The sequence below is a fragment of the Canis aureus genome, chromosome 5, assembly GCF_053574225.1.
Source record: "Canis aureus isolate CA01 chromosome 5, VMU_Caureus_v.1.0, whole genome shotgun sequence".
Lineage (NCBI taxonomy): Eukaryota > Metazoa > Chordata > Mammalia > Carnivora > Canidae > Canis > Canis aureus.
Genome location: NC_135615.1, coordinates 45,765,259 through 45,787,435, shown reverse-complemented (window position 1 = coordinate 45,787,435; position 22,177 = coordinate 45,765,259).

The following is a 22,177-nucleotide window of genomic DNA, read 5'->3' as shown; positions in this document are numbered from 1 at the left end:
TTTTCTAGGAAACATATCAGATCCTTATCACAGAAGCAGATTAACACATTTTAGAGTTGGAATGGGCTTAAGAAATATTTTAATCTAATCACTTCATCTTATAGAGACAGGAACTGAAGCACATTTGCTCAAGGTTATAATTACTTGTAGGATCTGGGTAAAAGAGATTAATTTTAGATGACAAATTTACTTGGAAGGAGATATATATATTTATATGTCCAAGGCTTAATAAATTTTTAGTATTTGATAAAAGTTGAATTGTTAAAGTATATGAATGGTATTTTTAAATGTCAACTGAATGCATTTAAAAATATTTTTAGGGGATCCCTGGGTGGCGCAGCGGTTTGGGGCCTGCCTTTGGCCCAGGGCGCGATCCTGGAGACCCGGGATCGAATCCCACGTCAGGCTCCTGGTGCATGGAGCCTGCTTCTCCCTCTGCCTGTGTCTCTGCCTCTCTCTCTCTCACTGTGTGCCTATCATAAATAATTTTTAAAAATTTAAAAAAAAATTAAAAAGAATATTTTTAAATGTCTAAATGCCAATTCATTCCTTGCTAATAGGTAATCTAGTACTTTCTATCTATACATCAGGCACTGATGAGGCAGCTCTAATTCAAGCAAAGATCCCTTTACTAACTTGAATGTTATAGGCCATAAAACTTAGAATTGTGCCAAAGCATTTTCAAAATCAACTTTAAGCAAGGAACTAAAAATATTCAGTAAGGCTTTTAAAATTTAATCTAAAAAGTCCTCTGTATTAGCTTTTACCCTTTGTGAAGATATCTATATTCTCTACGGAATAATTATAGATCAAAACTGTTCAAGCCAAGATATAAAGGCCTTAAAATGCTTTAGGGATGACATTAAATAAATAATTAACCCCTAATAAGCAAATAAAAAGAAAAACTGGGAAAACATTTGCCACATAACTCAAATAATTAGCAATTCTAATATAAAAGTAACTTCTAGATATGGGAAAGAAGATACTTACCTCCATAGACAAATGCGCTATATAAAGGAATAGATAGCTCAGGAAAGAAAGATGAAAGAAAGAAGGAAAAGAAAGAAAGAAAAGAAAGAGAAAGAAAGAAAGAAAGAAAAAAAGAGAGAGAGAGAGAGAGAAAGAAAGAAAGAAAGAAAGAAAGAAAGAAAGAAAGAAAGAAAGAAAGAAAGAAAGAAAAGGAAAGAAAGAAAGAAAGAAAGAAAGAGACAAATGCCTGTTAACCATATGAGAATACGGTCGATCTTACTAATAAGAAACAATTAAAATTAAAACTACATGAGGAACCACTTTTGCCTATCAGATTGGCAAAATTTAAAGTGTGGAGAAATAGAAACTTTTGAAAATCACTACCATCGATGCAAAATGAAAAAAGCCCTGTGGAAGGAAATTTGACACTGTCTTCCAAAACTACATCTGCATTTACCCTTTGACCAACAATATCATTTTTTATATAAATTTATTTTTTATTGGTGTTCAATTTGCCAACATATAGAATAACACCCAGTGCTCATCCCATCAAGTGCCCCCCTCAGTGCCTGTCACCCAGTCACCCCCACCCCCACAATCTCATTTTTAAGAATCCTTCCAACATATGGCAAAAATAAAAAATGATCTGTTTACAAAGCTTTTCATGGTAGCCTTGTTTGTAGTAGCAAAAGACCGGCCATTACCCAAAGGGCTGTCAGTGGGTGTCTTCATTTCCTAGAGTTGCCTCAACGAATTACCACAAAGTAGGTGGCTTACAACAATAGAAACTTACCCTGTCACATTTCTGAAGGCCAGAAGTCTAAAATCAAGGTGTTAGAGGGGCCATGCTCATTATGAGACTGGGAGAAAGGAATCCCTTCCTTGCCTCTTCTAGCTTCTGGTGTTTGCCAACAATACTTGATGTTTTTTGGCTTACAGACACATCAATCCAGTCTCTGCTTCCATTGTCACGTGGCCATCTTCTCCCTGTGTGTCTCTCTTCTCTTTTTATAAGATTAGCCATATTGGACTAGAGTCCACACAATATATGAATATAACTTCATCTTAACTTGACTATATCAGCAAAGACTGTAATTCTAAATAACGTCACATTCAAAGGTACCAGAGGTTAAGATTGAACACATATTTTTTTGTAAGGACACAATTCAACTCCTCATTAGTGGATAGATTGAATAATCTATGGTGTATCAACACAATGGAAATCTATACACCTATCATAGGAATAATTAATATATCTATATGCTACTATAGAATATTCTCTAGGATATATTATTAAGTTAAAGAAAAAGCAAAATGAAGTAAAGTATGGATAATATGTTACTATTTAACTCTGCCAGGATTGCTTATGTGTTTATTTTAAATTATGAAATAATAATAATACTAACGGTAATAATAATAATGGAGTTACCTAAATAGAGAATAATACAGATGGAGCAGAAATACAAGTGAAACCTCCACAGATATCAGTTGTTTTGTGTATCTGATTTCAGAATCATGTAAATATTTTATGTGATTACAAAACAATATTAAAATTTCAAAAGCAAACTCTAACCATCAAAAGCAAAGTGAAGTAAAATGAATCTGTGTTTCCAGTTGGTGGAACTGATAGAGGAACTATTCCAAATGACTCTAAACTGCAGTATTTTGAAAGTCCATCCCTTAGCACAAAGGGGAACTGTGAGAAAAAACAAAACAAAAAAACAAAAAAACAAAACATAAACCTGAAACCACTTATGGGCAATCATATTGTTGGTGGCAGTAATCAGCCTGTTATGTGTATCATATAGATAATGAAGGAAGAAATCCAGTGATTATGTTGGTGTTAATGAAAACCAGGATTTTGGCCTAGGAGAAAGGTAATACATAATGAGATTAAGGTTAAATAAAAATTCCACGGTTAACAATTTCAGTTGGATACAGTGTGATGATGGTATTGTGATTATACTTCAACAAAGGGGTCTTGCCTTTTAGAGACAAACACTGAAATATTTACAGATGAAATAATAGCTTATCTGGGATTTGTTTCAAAATAGGAAGGGAAAAGGGGAAATGAATGGGGCTCTAAAAGAAACAAATTTTGACTATGAGTAGATAATTGTTTTTTTTTTTTTTGAATCGATAATTGTTGAACAAGGTTGTGGGTACATGGAAAATTCATTATACCATTGTCTCCACTTTTGCATATGTTTGAAATTTTTCACAGTATATTTTTCTATCTATACCATATTCATTACATACGTATATAATAAGTATATGTGTTATAAATATGAATAGGCATATATTGATTCATGTTCTAAATATTTTTACATTCAGACATATGCCTAAGTACATATACTTAGTAGGAACCATAAAAATGTATAAATTTCTCTAAATTTTATGTATTTAAGTAATCTCGACACCCAACGTGGGGCTCAAACTCACGGCCCTAAGATCAAGAGTCCAAGAGTCCTATGTTCCACTGACTGAGACAGCCAGGTGCCCCCAAAATATATTTCATTGACCTAAGTGCCCTATCACTTAACTTCTTGGCATTGAATATGCATTGCCCTGTGAGCAATCACCACGGTGGCCTCTCAGCAACAATGTCTACCACAGTCACCAAATTAAATACACCCACCTTCCCCTTGGGACATTTACCTACCTATATGGAAATTCCCTCAGAAAACAATAGAAACTCTAGTAATTCCCCTTCTTTTTAATTTCTCAGACTCAACCACTCCAGAGTTTCTGATTCCCAGCATGACGTACATGTAGCAATCACAGTGGTGTATGGATCGTGGGCACTCTCCTGCTGAATTTCTGCAATAGGGTTGAAATATGTCACCACTGACACCTGTTTCTTTTCTAAGCAGCACCAGATGCCTTGTAGGTTTGATCTAATTAAAATTTGTATTTTTTTTTACTCTGATCGTCTGCTCACCATATTAATTTGCTCATCAGTAGTAAGGTTCAATGACCCTAAAGTCTGATGATGAATCAGATGAATCAGATAAATCACACCTCTTCCCCTAGGAAGGAATGAGTAAGGATTTGGAGAAGGAAGTTCAGTGTTGGGGGGTTTACTGTAGTGAAAGCGTGTCCACGGAAAACTTGAGGCCAGAAGAATAGAGGCCCCACTCTTACACTTCTGTAAACCCTCTCACTTCTACTTTTCAGGGGCCACACTTCAGCTACTAGTGAGTCTCCTCTTTCTCATCTCCAAGTTATACTCATATTTTGTTTTAAATGTATGGATATGCATGAATGTTTATACACATTTATTCATGTCATGGTCCAGGTATTGATTACGCTTAGTGGAATGAATATATTTGTTTACCTTAACCTATTTATAGAAACATTTCCTTGGTTGTTCTCTATCTTCCATAGTATTCTCCATTCACGTTCGTTGTTGCATTCTAGGTTTCTTCCTTGAGTGCTTCAGAATGAGGCTCTTGGGATAAAAGATAAAGCTTCAATCATTATGGCTGCCTTCCTCCAAGCTCTTTAACTTTTCTCTTTCCAAGAGTGTTGATACAAAGAACATCTTTTTCTGGTGAGTCTGAGATGCTATATTACCCTCACCAGGGAACTATCTGGACCAGAGCTAAGAAGGCCAACGGAACATGCTAGAAACCAAAAGTAGGCTGTTTGTGTCTCAAGCAATCTATTAGGATTTAAATTTAAAACAAACGTTTTGATTTTGCACACATTTTGAACAATTTACATTCTTTGAGATAAGAATTCTAAAATCTTGGATCAATTTACTGTTGACATTGATTTGAGCTTATTTATCCCATGTCCAATTGTGCGAAATAAAGACTTGGCCAAGAAGGCCTAAAAAGCCACCTGCAGTCATGGCATTCCTAGGTCTAAAATCAAATGGTGAATACCAAGTGGTAAGTTGATCATATTTCCTCTGATAGCAGAAACTCCATGTGGCTCTTTTCCATCTGTCTATGCTATGATTATTAAATGCATTAACTGCTTCCCCTAAAGTATTTCTGCTCAAAACTCAATATACTTACCAAATGCCTTGGGGTCTAACTTTCCCTCTCTTGAAACTTTCTAAGAATTCTCAGAATGAAAAGAATTTCAGAGTATCTTTGGACAAGGCTTGACCTTGGGTGGGGCTGTGACCAGCAGGGAGGATGTGTCATTGAGAACCCAAGGTGATCTGACTGTTAGTTACACCATCTGGCCATTTGGAGTGCCAATATGTAACGAGAGTAACTTCAGGCACAATTCAAATATCCTGCCCATTCCTGCAGAAACGACAAGTAGTGCTCTAGCTTCAGGCGTTGTGGTCCTGACATCAGTGGCAGGGAAAGACCAAGGAATGGGATGATTCCTCTGTTCTCCTTATCTGCAAATGGAGTCACAATTACTGCTTTCCTCTAGTACAAAATAGAAGCTGAGTTTCAAAATAGAGGAGGGTGGGTCACTCTGAGAAAATTTAACATAGTCACAAAAGCTAATAATGCAAGAGGGTGTTTCTGAATGGAAACTGTGGTAAGCCACTGTTTTATTTTTATGCACAGTAGTCATTTTTCTTCTAAGTATGCAGTATACACTGGCTTACCTATTCCAGAGAAGTGGAGCCAGTGTCCTGATTGGGGGTTACAATCAGATTTCTTTATTTGTTTTATCTATATGGAAGTTGTCACTTAATCCATAGAGAAAAAAACTAGAGCTACTCATAAAGAGACATTCCAAAGGAGAGACATGTGAGGGACTTCCCTTTGCAAATCTAATTATTAAAAATATGTGATAAACTTAGACTTACCTTCAAATTTGTGGAATATTTAGGTGGGAGACAGGGCTTTTTGTATGCTTCAAACTCTACAATACTTACAGTTCCTTTTGATTTGATTTTGGAGTTGCAGTTCTCTTTTGTCCAAGATCATACACACACCCGACAGTCCAATCCTACCCAAATTTGTTCATTTATTTCATTTATTTGACTGGTCTGGCAATTCACATGGTTTTACTTAGGCCTGGGTCTATGTGTCAATATTGAGGACAATTAGTAATTTAGTGACAGATTTCAATTCAAGTTGTATGTATGTCCTTGTTATATGACCTTGGGCATATTCAATTATATATATATATAATATATATATAATATATATAAATATATATATAATATATATATAATCTCAGTTTCTTTATCTGTGACATATGGAGAATAAAATACCACAAAGATGATAAAAAGATTACATGAGAGGACACAAGTATAATGCACTTAACATGAAGGATAAGCATGAAGTTAGTATTAACTGTTGTTAGACTTAGACATGCTGAGTCTGCGCTATCAGAAAACTTCTAATTCTTTCACTTTTGAACATGACCCTGAGCTCCCATTATTTCTCATTAAAAGCTGGGAGAAAGAAATAAAACCTATATGAAGCTGAATGGTTATTAGGTACATATAACTATACTTTCTATTAGATCTAAGGCATAGCCTAGGTAAATATGCTTACAGTATTACATGTAGCAAAAGAGAAATGTGTAAGCCAAGACTTGATGACTCTGGCTGATATGTAGCTGCAAATTTTAGGACTTAATTCAAGAGAATATTACTGCAGGTTCGACATGTGGATGCTTAGAAAATATAAAATTGACAAGATTTTATATCTATGTTATGTTTGAACCCAGGATTATTCTAGAAAAAAATGTCTTTCATTTATCCAAATTCATTTTCACTCTTCCCTTCACAGTTGACAAAACTAGGTACTGGGTGTTTTTTAAAAGTATGTGGTTTGTGCTCTCATTACAAATGGAGTCATCCTAATAACTCATTAGCAACATGTGTAGCTCCCAGTACTGTAAAAACATTAAGATTTTGGTTAGAGTGTGAGATAATCCATAATTTAAGTGGGTATTAATTATGAGATTTGAGGTACTTAACTACAGTACCATAGACGAGCAGCTAGATATTTCAACTATTAGAAAATGATCCATTTTCTATTTTAGTAACCATCTTTATGGTAGGGGAGGGTGGGAAGGATATTAGCTTAGGATATTTTGCCAGCTGTCTGGAAATGAAACTAAAGCCATAGAAAAGGTATTACTCAAGATAACAGATAAGGGAAAAATAAAACAGAGGAGCTCTCAAGTATGATTTTGTGTGAACTTGAGTCTCTTAAAAGTCACTTTCTGAGGTGCCTGCGTGGCTCAGTGGTTGAGCTTCTGCCTTTGGCTCAGGGCATGATCTCAGGGTCCTGGGATTGAGTCCTGCATCAGGCTCCCCACAGGGAGCCTGCTTCTCCCTCTGCCTATGTCTCTGCTTCTCTCTGTGTGTCTCATGAATAAATAAAGAAATCTTTTTTAAAAAGGGGGAAAGTCACTTTCCACATGAATATTCTATAATTCTGAGATTATTAACTCTTGATAGGGAAGGAGTGAATTTAATAAAATCACCGGATTTCATGACTGACCCTCATGAGTAATCCCTCCTGTTAGAGTTAATGACACACATCACTTCAGGCTTGAAACCGTAGTATTACTTTGACCCACCATTCCCATTACCCACTGGAGAACTAAGTCACTACTAGCAGCTTCTACAGGGCTGCTCATTGCCATTCTATCCTTCCCAGGTTTGCAGTCAAGCCCTAGGGCAAGCTTTCATTGCCTCTAACCTAGTCCTTTCAAACAGCCTAACTGCTATTTATAATTCCTACCTTATCACTTATAAACTCTCCTACACATTGCTGCTAGGTTAATATTCCTGCAAAATAGCTTCAATCCTGCCATGCATTTGACCCAAATATTTGACGGTTTGGCAATGTCCAAACTCCAGAGCCCAGCAAACTCGGCCATCTCCAGTATGGCCGCAGTCTTTGACAATTCCCTTTATATGCTTTCTACACATCTTCATTTCTGGCACATCACAGTTACTTCACAGCCGAAGAACACACGCTATACTGTCTTATGTCTGAACCTTCTCCTGCTTTTGGTCTCCTTCAGGTAGCAACTGACGCCCTTAAAAGCCTTTCTGATTTACTTTCTGAAAACCTTTCTTACTCCTTCCCCATCAACCTAACAGGTAGCATTAACCAACACAAACATCATTCTTGCTTAGATCATCTGCTGCTTAGAATCATTCTGAGCCTTCGTCCAGGTAACTATTCTGACTGATTTTGATTGGGCATGCATGATAAAATATTTGCCTTTTATCCCTTATATTTTAGTGGAAGTTTGAACTAAAGTAGGTGGTGAACACGGAATCAATTTTGTTGGATTTGGGGAGAAGAGAGGAGAGAAATTAAGACCAAAAAAGTCAAAGACATTTCTCCACCTGGCACCTACCTGGACCTGGTCTGAATCTAGCTGCAAGAATCTATGGAGGGGGGCATAATCAAATCTACCACGTAAATCTGTTGTAGAGCTAGAAAGACGAACTATGGCCTCCCTGGTTGATTAGAGAGAAGAAAATGAAATGCTGATCTGGACTGTCTTAGGATTGGTGCACAGCTTGCTTTGATACTGCGCTACAGTCTGGGAAGGAACACTATCGTTGAATCCGAGCCCGAGACTCCCATCCCGACTGGGCAACGGAGTCACTGTGGGACCTCCAGCGTATCTTCTCTCTGCACTTTAGCTTCTTATGAAACAAATGAACCAGCCCTCTCAGGGCCCCTATCACCTTGATTAATTATAGTATGATTTATGAGTTCTATAAAAACTGTATCTCCTTTTTATGTAAACACTTAGAATATTGGGTCAGACCAAAAGAATGTTTACGGATACGTGTATTAAAATATCTTACAGGCATTTCCCCTTGATCTCTCTGTTGTGACATTGAGTTTAGGGGATTATAAAATGCCTGAATGATTTTGGAAGTGAGGGGAGAATTGACATTTCTTCTCAAGCCATCCCTTCCTCCTTTCCTGCTCCAACTGGAATCTTTCTCCCATCCTTAGTCGTGAAGGATACAACCCTCGTAAACACCAACATATCTGACAAGGAAAGCATTTCTGAGCTTGCTATTTTCCCTGCCTCTTTAGTTCATTCACAGCTCCTGTGGTCTCTAAGATCCAACACTGCTCACCTCCAATATTCACTAGATATTTCAGCAAATGTAAGAGAACTGAAAAAGCAGATTTTTCTCTAGCACAGAATGTGTACCTTAAAGCCAATGGGACAAATAATCTCTTTCAGTCAAAGAAAGCTTAAAACACTAGATTCCCATCAAACTCCTATTACCTACTCTGTTTCCCTTTTGTTCTCAATAGTCTCATAATTGGTATAAGACGAAAACAACACAACTCTTAGGACTGAAACCAATGACTGAAGAGCAAAGATCACTTGGTAGCTTTCACTTAGAACCAAAGTGACACCCTCACCACAGGAGCAATGTACATTCTTGATGTCCTTAACAAGACCTCACATCCCCTGAGTTCTCAGAATGCAGTTAACACACTCTCCAGTAATTGCTATACCTATCTCATTTGCTGTCAGGTAATGCAGAGTGTCCGTCAGTTTAATTGAGCAGGCTCAGGAACAACTTTATTTCCTCTAAGCCTCTAAAATGTTAAAAGGAAAAAAGAATAAAATATCTATCTGTAGACATCCTAATTATCAAGTGATTCCTAAACCACTGATAAGAGATTGCTTCCAGGCTTCAATATTTGTACTTTTGAACAGATTAGAATCTCTTTTCTTTTCTTTCTTTCTTTTTTTTTTTTTTTTAGAATCTCTTTTCTAAAGACTTTGTTGGCTCTACCTGTAGGTATGTTGTGACTCACCTACGGAAGGAGATTTGTGCTCTGTTTAGGAGAAAACACATTCAAGCTCCTTAATTTGCTCACCGAAGAACACCACTGCCTGTCTCACTGTTGAGAGCACGCTAGTTTCCTTACAATTAACAAGAAAACTCAAAATAGCTGCCCTTCAGTCATTCTCCAGAGAGCTCCTGTCAAAAGTGAATCTCAGATTAATGATATTCAAGAGACATCATTAAAGTCAAGTTTTCTCCTTCTAGTGAGTTCTAATAAGCAATGCACTTGGACTACATTAGCTTAATTCCCTTCCCAACTGCCTCTGGTGCCAACAGACCAGATGTCTCCTCCCAAGGCTGCTCCCACTGTGTGGGAGACCACCGCCACATTAGGCACCACTGACACTTTTGGCAGAAACTATAGTCTTGTTCTAGGTGACACCAGCTCCTACTGGCTATCGCTGCAGATGCCACCATTGACAAAGCCGATATTCCAAAAGTATAACACCAAATGGGCACTCTGTTTTGGAATCTATGAAGTGCCAAAAAGTTAGGTCACCATGAAAATGATATTCTGTTGGTTATCTCCCACAAATTTGCCAGCCATGCTCAGACATTTTTCAAACTTAGCAGTGGATTCTATGTGGGTACAAACATCCTACACCAATATTTTAAATGGAAACTACCTCAATTCATATTTAGAAGCAGAAGAAGCATAAGTCCAAATACAAGTAAATGTCCACAGTTTTTTCATTTACAGGAGAAATGCAGAAGAGACTGCTTGGGGTCAAAATAACCAGTCTTATGTGGTAGTATGTGACAGTATCCAAGTATAATTTACAGGCAGTAAAAGAAATGACTCTCCTATCGATATAAAATTTACACAAGTAGAAAAATGTTTAGTTCAGTAATAAGGAAACCAGTGAGATGGGAAAGCTTGTTCCAAAAGCACTTGAGGAGCTGGAGTTTTCAAGCATTAAGAAAGAAAGGAAGGGAGGAAAGAAAGAAAAGAGAGGAGAAGGGAAGAAGGAAGAGAAAGGAAAAAAAGTTAATAAAAAGAAAAAAAAAACACTTAATGTCTTATAAGGCAAAGATACCATAAATTTTGAGGTGATCTTTCCTCCTGAACATAAATATACAATTTAACATATTTCAAAAAAAAAGGAACAAACAACAAAACAATTGAACCTATTTATAGGCAAATGAAATAGTAAATAACAAGATAAACACAAGCATATGCTCCTAGAGAGTTAATCAAATGGTAAGCTTGCTAAACAGAACCCTAGAAAGAAAGGATATGCCTCCCCTGAGGGTATATCTAGGTTTTGGATAATATTCTCCTAATAGTCCTCCATTTTGGTCATAAATAGTTGTCAAAGAACATTCTTGATTACACTAAAAAAAGGGTAGGGTCATATTTCGGCTTGATTATTTACAGATGCAGGGCAAGAGGACTAATTACTCCGGTGAGCCTCACTGAGTCAGCAAATCTAGAGCTATTCAGTATTGAGCAAGTACTGAAGCCAGAGAATTAATGTCTTCCTGGAAATTTTTATAAGGTATCCCAGATTTAACTTTTAAACATTTCTAATTATCTGCTCTTCCACTCAAAGACAGGAAGTCAAGTCCAAGAAATTTTCCTCACTTGCTACACTTATAAATTTATATGAATTTCTCTTTCCTTAAAGTTACTAAAATAAGCTAAGATCCTCAGCCTTCTGGGAAGTGACCGTCTTCATCAGTTGTGAAGCTGGAACTTTGTAAGGCTGGTGTACCAAGCCCGTATTCTTCAGAAGACTTTGCAGGCATCGACTTCTGTAAAGTCAACCTGTGCCCCCATAATGGTGGGCTTCTCATAGCTGACTACCTGACTATTGCTCTCTAATGTGACACACCAACTAAGGCACTTGCAAAATCAACCTGTCTGTATCCTGGTAGTAGGAGGACAGATACTTATGGGACTTGCAAATAAATACATTTGCCATAAGAAGTAATAAGACTCAGTAACAATATTTGTTTCAGAATTCGGAGGAACTGGTGAGAATCAGATACTTTTTTTTTTTTCCAAAAAATGTTTGACTGTAGTTACAAAAGTATAGTCTACTAAATTGAGGACTGGCAAGAAAGAAAAAAGGCAAAGTGCTTCCTCATATATCAATCAGAAAATAGGACACTAAAACATTAACAGTAATGTCTAAAAAGATAATCACAGTTCATTTTCTTTCATCAGTTCATTCAGTTTTATGTAACAAATTCTTGTTCTGCTGGATTTTGTGTCAGCAGTCTATTTTAATGAAATCATTTCTTCTGACTGAAAAGACTAAATTTACTGGTATGGTCAGAAAGCTGTCGTAAACTTCTCAGTTTTAAGCTTTGAAGGCTTAAAGTACATACATTCTTTTTTTTTTTTTTTTTTTTGAAATATCAATAGTTAGGAATATCAGCTATCGTCCTCATCACAAGCCTCTAAGACTCTCTTAGTCTTTTGAAGAAACAAATTCTACTTTAACCATCAGTGATAAGCAGAATGCATTTGTTGATTATATTGAACAGCAAATAGTTACTCAGTTATAATAACTAATAACAAAGTAGAAGAAAGTAAAGTTCTCCACTGAGGTGCCACTCACAGCTCTCCTATCAGGCCCTGATCAGTGCTTCCCCTGAGGAAGAGAACATCCCAACAAGGACACTGACAAAATGCCAAGGCCTTCCAATCCATTCTGTAGATCCTACAGTCTTTGGAGCATTTATATTCATAATATTTTATCACCACAAAAATCCATGGCAGAGAAGGCCAAGATTCCTTTTCTTTTTTTCCTTCCCTCCCCCGCTTTTTTAAAAAAGGCAGACTGCCACATGTGGTGCTTCATTTGGATGTACCTGGAGCCTTGGAAGTTTGACCACCTGATAGGCTCCTAACATGGACTTTGGTCCTTGGTCATGATAGAAGGATGGGTATCTGATAACAATAAATAGTTGAAGTTTCATTACCTATTAAAATGATGATACAATATTTAAAGTACACACAGAAAAAGTAACACGACTAAGTGATCCTTTTTTTTTTTTTTTTTTTTAATTGGAGATTTAGTTAGGAGAGGAGAAGACGGAGAGGGAAAGAGAATCTCCAGCAGACTCCCCACTGAGCAAAGCACCAACCACAAGGGGCTCAATCCCAGGACTCTGAGATCATGACCTGAGCTGAGCTGAAATCAAGAGTCAGATGCTTAACTGGCTGAGCCACCCAGGTGCCCCTGATCCTAGAAGTGAGAAACCTGCTATTCTTTGTTCTTTAATAATTAAGAATATAAGCCCGACACAAAGCAAAAGTATTTCTCTTGGGAGTCATCTCTGCTATAATGGCAGATTACACAGTAGGTAAGAATAGCTTTACCAACCAATTTGCTTCTCATTTTAACAAGGAGGAAAAAAACAAGTTTATTTTTTCATCAGTGTATTATTTGATAATAAAAGACTCACATACTTCTTGAAAAAGTGATCATCCCAAAAAGTCCATCGAAATTGAGCTAGCTTGAAGCCAGAGATCTGTCAGCTTAATTGTGTGTTCAAGTGCTGCTTGGTGAACTCTGGATAAAAATGGGTTCAATAATGACAATTACCTCCTCTTCCCCTTTTACCTGTTTTTCCGCCCTGGAAAGGATCTCCTTGAGGATATAGCTGGCCTTTAGCTGGTAAATGAATCTCTCTTGGGGCCAGATATGCTCAGTCTCCAGTTTCCCAATAAAGATATTTCTCCAAGGTCTGGAGCCTCATCACCAGTGGAAATGTAAATACATAGCTCCAGAATTGACCTTGGAGTTGATCTCACAGTAGAACCCCTTGTCGCATGAGGAAATAAGTTATAGTATACTTTCCAAGGAGAATAATTAAGCAAATGCCTACCCCAGTTCCCAATGAAGTTGGTATCTACTTTGTCATATAAATTGTGGGAAACTTTAGAGTGACTTTGTAATCTCCTGAGAGCTTCCAACATGAAAGATCTCCATTGGACTAACCTGACAATAAATCAAGTATCTTTCCATAGTGATTATAGAGAGGTCTCTCTTTGTTGACAAGATCTTCTCCAACATTCACACACTCTACTTTTGTCCTTCTCTATGCTCTTGCGTATTATGTTTCAACTTCACACTTTATTTTAAAACAGATTTTCTCTTTTTCCCTTGATAGGCAACAACAAAGCTCATTACTTTGCATACACAGCTGAAGGTGTTTACCATTATCATTCCTCCAATAACCTCAACTGCTAAGGAAATTTAGTGCGTATGCATAAAACCTTAATATATAAGCATATATGTAAGCATACTTATATAATAACATAACAACAGGAAGGAAAGTTTTGTATACGTGTACTGAATATACAGATATTCAATATTTTAAATTAAATTGGATCCCGAACATCTTATCAAGCAGATGCACTACATAATTAATACTGATATATTTACTATTAACGTAAAAATGTTGGACATCAATTTTAAGAAACAAAGAATATAAAACAAGTTTTAAAAATAGAGGAAAAATTTAAATAGGGAAAAAGTATTTGTTAGAATCATGTATCCTTGGGCAAATCTTTTAATGCCCTAGTATTATATTAAATGATAATGCTCCCCAACACTACATCTTTGCCTTATTTCTAAATAAGAAGAATCCCTGCCCCCACACCCCATGCCCAGACTTCCTGATATCCATTTGACTCTGCAGAGTTACTGAATGTATACTGGATGCAGATGATTGTCCCAGGGTAGAAAAGAGACAATGTGGAGACAGTGGAAAGAACATGAATTTCGACTCACTTATCTGTGTTTTAGTTTCCTCCTCTGTAAAAAGATCATTTCAACACCCACTTGCCAGAATTATCTTAGAAGTGGTGTAGTAGGTACACAATACTGGGAAGCTGCTACTATCATCAACATTATTGCCATTCTGATTATAAAACCACTAAACATATATTGATGATTCTCATAATACCTCATAAGTGCCACAGTGGAGATGTAAATACAGGCTAGGTAGGGCTTGAGAGGAGAGAAAAATCATTCTTAAGAGATTAATTTCCTTTCCCCTTTTAGACAATTACTGGTTTTCAAAACCTGTTTATTTAATAAAACCGTTAAGATTATAAAGGACTAATTAATGTAGCAAAGTTTATAAGATAAGCAGTGATTTATGCTTTGCGATGAGCCTTTTAATCACTCAAAATCTAGCAACGCTACACAGGGAATTGAAAAAAGGGACTAAAGTGAGCTTCCCAGACTGAGTGGGAACGTGAGGGCAGGGAGGATGGCAATCGGGGGGATGGAAAGATGGAAAGATGTCCCCTCAACGAGGGAGAGGACCCGAGAAGGGAAGGTATACTAGGTATGCCAGGTACTTCAGAGGGAATAAAAGCAAGCGAAATTCTGGTGCTAGAGGCCTTTCACCCTCATTATGTGTGAAAGTTCATTAGTGGACTCAGAATAAAAATGAGGTTAATAATAGCTCAGGAAGGGATCCCTGGGTGGCGCAGCGGTTTAGGCCTGCCTTTGGCCCAGGGCACGATCCTGGAGATTCGGTATTGAGTCCCACGTCGGGCTCCCGGTGCATGGAGCCTGCTTCTCCCTCTGCCTATGTCTCTGCCTCTCTCTCTCTCTCTCTCTCTCTCTCTCTCTCTGACTAATAAAAATTAAATAATAGCTCAGGAAGAGGCATTAAAAATAATATTCATCATCTATTATTTAACAACTAGATATCCTATAGTAAGAACTGAAGAGAACCACGTCTCTCTCCCTCATCCTACGTTCGCGTTGAAGGTATCCTCCCAAAGGAGAACCGTGAATGAGCTGAGATGGGAGATAAATTCCTGGCTACTTCTGAGATCCAGTGTGGAAAGCTGACATATAATGCAAGGTAGTGAAGCCACCTCCCAATTTGCCATGCTCATGTGAGAAGAATTAAAGCATCAGCTCTGCAAGTAGGACCAACTGTTTTCACAGAGTGAGGGCTCAAAGGAATTCTCTCTGCTTCTAGTAGTCGATCCATATCATGCTTGACATAAAAAGAAACACAAATAAAATACATTTAATAAAACTATGAAAATAAAATAGCTGATTTTATTAAACCCTGTATGCCAGGCACGTGCTAAGAATATTACATTCATTTTTGTTATTAATTTTTCATAGAATCTTCTGAAGTGGGTATTTTATCATCAGTTTTAGAGTCATCATGGTAACATAGCTAAGTAAATGGCAGAGTGAAAATTCAATTGCAGATCTTTTTAACTGTGAAGCCCATGGTCTGTACATGGATTGCATTTACAGTGGTTTTTGTTAAGTGCACTTCTCAAAGTAACTCTAGTTCTGATTTTTTCCTCTGTTCCAAATATTCCCAAGAAGGAAAAGAAGGTGGTAGGAAAAAGTGGTGAAGGCACCATATGGTCCAGCAATATTCCATGGAACTAAACATTTGGGGACATTCATGAGCATTTTTATGAACAAATGTACTACATATGGCTATTTCTACACAAAAGAACAAGTGTTCATGTACACATAAAAGTGAAGCTAATTTATAGAACTCTGTTCACACAACTCATTTTAAGCTACTTATTGACTTTGTAGGACTGATTTATGCTTCTATGGTAGGGTTAAAAGTCATTATGAGAACAGCTTGAGCCACAAGTTCCCTTCAAGAGGTAACAGGATGTTGTTTTAGAAAGGGACACTTTAATAAGGTGCATGGGGCCAAAGAAGGGTCAATGAGAGCCCAGCTATCAAGAGGGAGACCTAAATGCTGCTGTATTAGAAATAAATAAAATCGGTGGTGAAAAGAGCAAAGAAGAGTAGGAAAAGGACATGAGAGACAAGTGGAAGAGGATATTCACCATGATGCTAGAGGAGTTTTGACTATAGTACCCTCCAAGCTTCAGTTTTAAGTTCTTTATCTCTGAGTCTCAACATCAAATGCTCCACTTTTCTCCCAAACTTTCAGTACAGTCTGCTGCCTTGACTTAGCTGTACTTGTATATGGGTGTGCACGTCTGTGTGAGTGTGTGTGTGTCTGCATCTTAGCAAAAAGCTGTGGAGCTTTAGTGAGATCCTCTTTCAATGGTATGAGTTCAGAGGACACAAGAACTCAGAACCGAGATGATCATGATAGTGGAAATCTCTGAAGAGCCAAATAGTGGAATGTACTTAGAGTCAGAGTGTCCCCTGCTGATAAGAGTTACAAAGACATTCATGACAAAGTATGTATGCCAAAACAGAGGGTAATAACGTTGTGTACAAGACTGCTGCATAACTACTAGGTATTTATTCAAAGGATACAAAAATACTGATTCGAAGGGCTCATGCACCCCCATGTGTATAGCAGCATTATCGACAATTGCCAAATTATAGAAAAAGCCCACATGTCCATCGACTGAAGAATGGATAAAGAAGATGTGGAGTGAATATATATATATATATTATTCAAATATATATATTTGATATATATATTTAATATATATTAAATATAAATATATATTTATTCAAATATATTATTCAAATTATATATATATATATATATTATTCAAAAGAATAAAATCTTGCCATTTGCAATGACCCGGACCTAGCTAGAGTGTATTATGCTAACCAAAATAAGTCAGTCAGAGAAAGACAAATATCGTATGATTTTACTCATAGGTAGAATTTAAGAAATGGAACAGATGAACATTGGGAAAGGGAAAGAAAAATAAAATAAGATAAAAATAGAGAGGGAGGCGAACCATAAGAGACTCTTAACTCGAGGGAACAAACTGAGGGTTGCTAGAAGGTAGGCTGATGGAGGATGGGCTAAATGGATGACAGGCATTAAGGAGGCACTCGTGATGAGCACTGGGTGTCACATGTAAGTGATGAATCACTAAATTCTACTCCTGAAACCAATACTACACTATGTGTTAACTAGCTTGAATTTAAATAAAATCTTGGAAGAAAAAAAAAAAAGACTTGCACGAATGAAAAGAGATAGTTGGAAAGAATATAATGGGTTTTCATGAAAATAAATAAATATCTTGAGATTTCTTCAGTATCCTTCAGTATAATGCAAAAGTGTATTTAATGATGAAGCTTAGCAAACTTCTATGCCTTCATGGCTTTACTGATAAAGACTGCCAGGCTATCAAGAATACAGCATAATAAAGCTATAAATTTTATGTTCTATATAAGTATGTAAATATCTTGGATGTGTAGCTGATGAACATTTTTGAAGAAAGCCAGGAGGCAATAATGGTTTTACTAACATTTGACTTTTTTTCTAGAGTGACAATCTGGCCTGTTTATGTCACTCATTGGAATAAATGCAGTTTGGGAATTTCCATGAAAGCTGGCACCACCCTGGAGACACTTCTCTCAGAATGATAGTTCTATGACAGATACAAGCAAGCCTATATGGGCAGCACAGGTGTGCTTTTGGCAGAGCCAGTAATACAATACTCCATACAGAATGTGTTCATTTTCACTGTGGCCCAGGCTTTCAGAAATTATTTTGCTCAATAATCTGTAAAGGTGGCCACTTTTCATCAGGCACCACCTTGTCCATCATCAAACATGTCACCATGAAGAAGGGCCTGCCTTGTACTATCTTGTAACACACGGTTCAGTTCAAGAAGGTGACAAAGAAGTGACTTTATTTGATCAGTGGAGCTTAACAAACTGTATGTACTCTCCTTTTGTGGTTCTTTTTTTTTTTTTTAATATTTGGGTCTTTTTATTGCTAGAGGAATAGTAGTTCATTATGTAGAAAACAGTTGTTCTTATTATACTTTATGTGTCTTATTACTATTCCGGTGGACACCTGGAATCATGTAAATAGCTCTGGGAATGTTATTTAGCAGAGGACCACTCATGCTTCTTCTTCTCAATGTTCTAAAAGTCCTTACTGTATGACTTAACAAGGACTTCAATGCCTTTGCTCTTATCTATCTCTGACCTTCTGAAGGTGCTTGTTTTCACCCTTCCTCTTTTTCCCTCTTTTCTTCTGCTTTATCTCCTCTTCCATTAGGGGTTGTTTTTTTTTTTTTTTTTAATGCAGAAATTTCAAGACAAAAACAGAGTCCTATTGTTCCTCTCATTCTAAAATTACAACTATTTTCAGCTCTAATTACCCAAGGCTTTATTTAGAAACTCTAGCTTATTTTAAATGGTAAAATTTTTTACATCTACCTTTCTTGCTTGTCAGAATGAATCAAAGGATGACTGAGGCATCCTCTGATGGCTTCTTCCTTGCTACTGTGATTTCATTTCTCAATGACACACAGGAACTAGTGTTCAAATGGTGCAGCCCACGCAAATCCACTCTACCAGAACCAGGGTGCAACCTCTATTCCTTACTTTTAAAATACCACTTTTTCAAAGGTGGGAAACTTTCTACTGAATAAGACTGTCATTTCAGAATCAAAAGCAGTGTGACCCAGACTTGAGAGTTCTATTAGCAGAGTAGTCTCACTCTTTGGTACTCAGTGGATATTCCTTCCGGAGATATGCTAGGGCTTATTTAGCTACTGGCTTTCTGGTGGGGGACGGATCGGAAGTCATCTGATTTATAGCATCTGACAATTCCCATGGTGTAAACACTGACACCATGGCTAAATTCCAACTACCAACAAGATGTCATCAAACATGGAAGTAAGACAGCTGTGCAATTACACAGCATTCTATTTCCCCCATACAGATACCAATGTAAGTTACCTTAAAAGCATAGGTAACATAAAATGTAGTAAGATCATTAGAAAATGATGAGCTTTTAGCAGCTATTACCTTTGTTTTTGTTCTTATTTAGTTGTAGGTTTATATAATTCAATTTTTAATAATGAAAGTGTTTAAAAACTGGCTCACAACATTCTTGAAAAGTTAACAACTGGTCCTTACAGGCCGGTGTGAGGCAGCTTCAGCACACCACCAGCTTCTTCCCTCTCTCTCAATGCCTGCTCCATCCTCATACTCACAGATTAAGAATGGGAGGAGGATAAACAAGTAAATACTTATTGGACATCTAATGTGTTTGAGTCAATGTGCCCAATTATTTATAGATCTCAACAAAGTAGAATAGTATTGATTGCATACTTATTATAGGCCAGGCCCAGCACTAGGCATTTTTTCCTTATTACCTCATTATGTGCTTACAACCGATCTATGAAGTGAGTGTTAATGTGCATTTTACTGATGAGGAGTTCGAGGCTCACAGAGGGAAAGAGCTTCCCTAAACTATATCATCTAGTAAGCGAGGATCAATGCAGTAAATTAGGATCAGTATTCAGGTGTCTTAGACTTCACATTCTCACTTTGTTATTTACCCTCATAGTAACTTCGTGAGGCGGATTTTACTATTGACTTTTACAGATAAGGTTTAGAAACAATAGGGGATGGTTTCAAGACCATATAATTTATAGATGGGAGGACTGTGTACTTTCAAAGCTTATGATTTGTCTACTGTGACATTGTGTTTACCTCAACTTCAGGATGCTCCTTCTGCTGAAAATTTAAGTTATTGGATTTACTGAGTTACATTCAAGTCTCAGAATTAAGGAGTTACCCCCTCAACAAAAGCAATTTTATATTAAAATAATACAGAAGCCAAAGAAGAAGACAGTGCTTAAGATGAAACAAAAGATCCATAACCAGAAATGTCAAGCAACAGCCATGATCCAGGAACCATCAGATTTTTGTTAGCCTAGGCATCCTAACACTTCCAGCCATGTTCTTTATTCTGCCCATCAGAGAAAGAGGTCACCACTCAATATTTGCAACAAAGAGTTTCATTTATTGCCTGTTTACGCAATTGAGTGCTGTACTTGAGCTTTTCTGAGCAAAATTAGAGGTTGATATTACATCTATTTAGCTTCATTCTTTCTTACTCAAGATAGGCCTCTTTAATATGATAGAGAAGTTGGCTCCCATAAGCCCCAACCTCATACCCTTCTAGTATATAATTAAAGGGGCAAGAATATCCCACTATTGGAAATAAGAAACTCAATAGCAAGTCACTCTGATTGCTTGGTTTGAATAGCATGTGCCTTGCTGGACCAACCCAAGTACAGAGCAATGAAATGGTTCGGGCCTGGTCATCTACCTCTGCAGTGGGGACAAAAAGTTGGTTACGAGGAGTGGGTAGCCAGGGATAAGCAAAGCACAGTTACATTAAAAAAAAAAAAAAAAAAAAGTAATGAGAAGACCTTCTGAGCAGCCACAAACAACAATGATCAGAATGTATTATAATAAAATTTATTCTTATAATATCTTCTACATTGCCATGCCTGGCAATCTGATTATTGGTCAAGCAGGTTCCCTTAATTGAAATTGTAGGCTTTTAGTATAGAGAAAGTAGAAAGTATTAAAACTGGCATACTTCATATGAAGACCACTCTATCATTAATTCTCCCTGGATTTCCATAATTTGAAGTTGCAAATAGTGGGTTCATTAGTAAGTTGGGCAAACAGGGACATACTTTACAGAATCATCTTTCTAAAGTCCACTTAATGCAGCGGGGGCGGGGGGTTAGTGTTTCACCATTATGTGTCCATATATGGGAGGGATAATTCTGAAATGCAGAGAGCAGCCGCTAACTTGTGGCATGGCATCTCCTACCATGGTGCCTCCCAAAGATTCTCTGAGCAGAGACCAGAGGATTAAATTGGAGACCAGGAAGAAAAGAACCTTTTTCCTAAAACACACATCAATGCCAAAGAATAAAACAAATGTCTCCTAGAAATGAAAGTAGGATCATTAAGAAAATAAGTACATTCAACTTTATATTTGTCACACAGTAATACATAAAATATAGGTATATGCTTTTACTTTGTTGGCTAAAAAATAAAGTGCATAAACTCATTCCCTTCCTTCAGTTAGAAGTATAACCACATTTTTTTCATAGTAATGTCAATAGTTTCCTTATTTAAACAGTAACTAGCCAGTTTCTGATGCTAAGGTAAGCAGAGAGCATGGAAGACAAAACTAGGAAGGAAATTTGAGAACAAAAGAATGTTCCTTCACAGTTAACAGGATAAGCCTTGACACTTGGGACCCTCCTATGGTGAAAACCTTGGCCTCCACTATCAGTACATTATCTCTCTTCATTTCACAGGTTTCCTAGGGATTAAAAGTGACAAAGTAGTACAATTCCCACTTAGAGAACATTAAAAAAAATTATGGTCCTCTATTTCTATCAGTTCCATTGCTATTTACCCCTCTTATTTAGCTTCTGAATTTGGAAGGAAAACATAAGCAGAAAACTCCATGTGGACTGAACATGTAGCACCTGCAGGGAGTCACATCTTTCAGAGGGAGAGGTTACCATCTCTAGGCATCAAAACCAAATGGGACCATACCCATCAGGAAAAATGGCATAGGAGACAGGATCTCCATTTTTTGTGTGGCCAATCAGATGTCTGTGCAGGAGATGTAGAAGAGGCCACGTTTCTTTTTTTTTTTTTTTTTCTTTCTTTTTTTTTTTTTTATTGGTGTTCA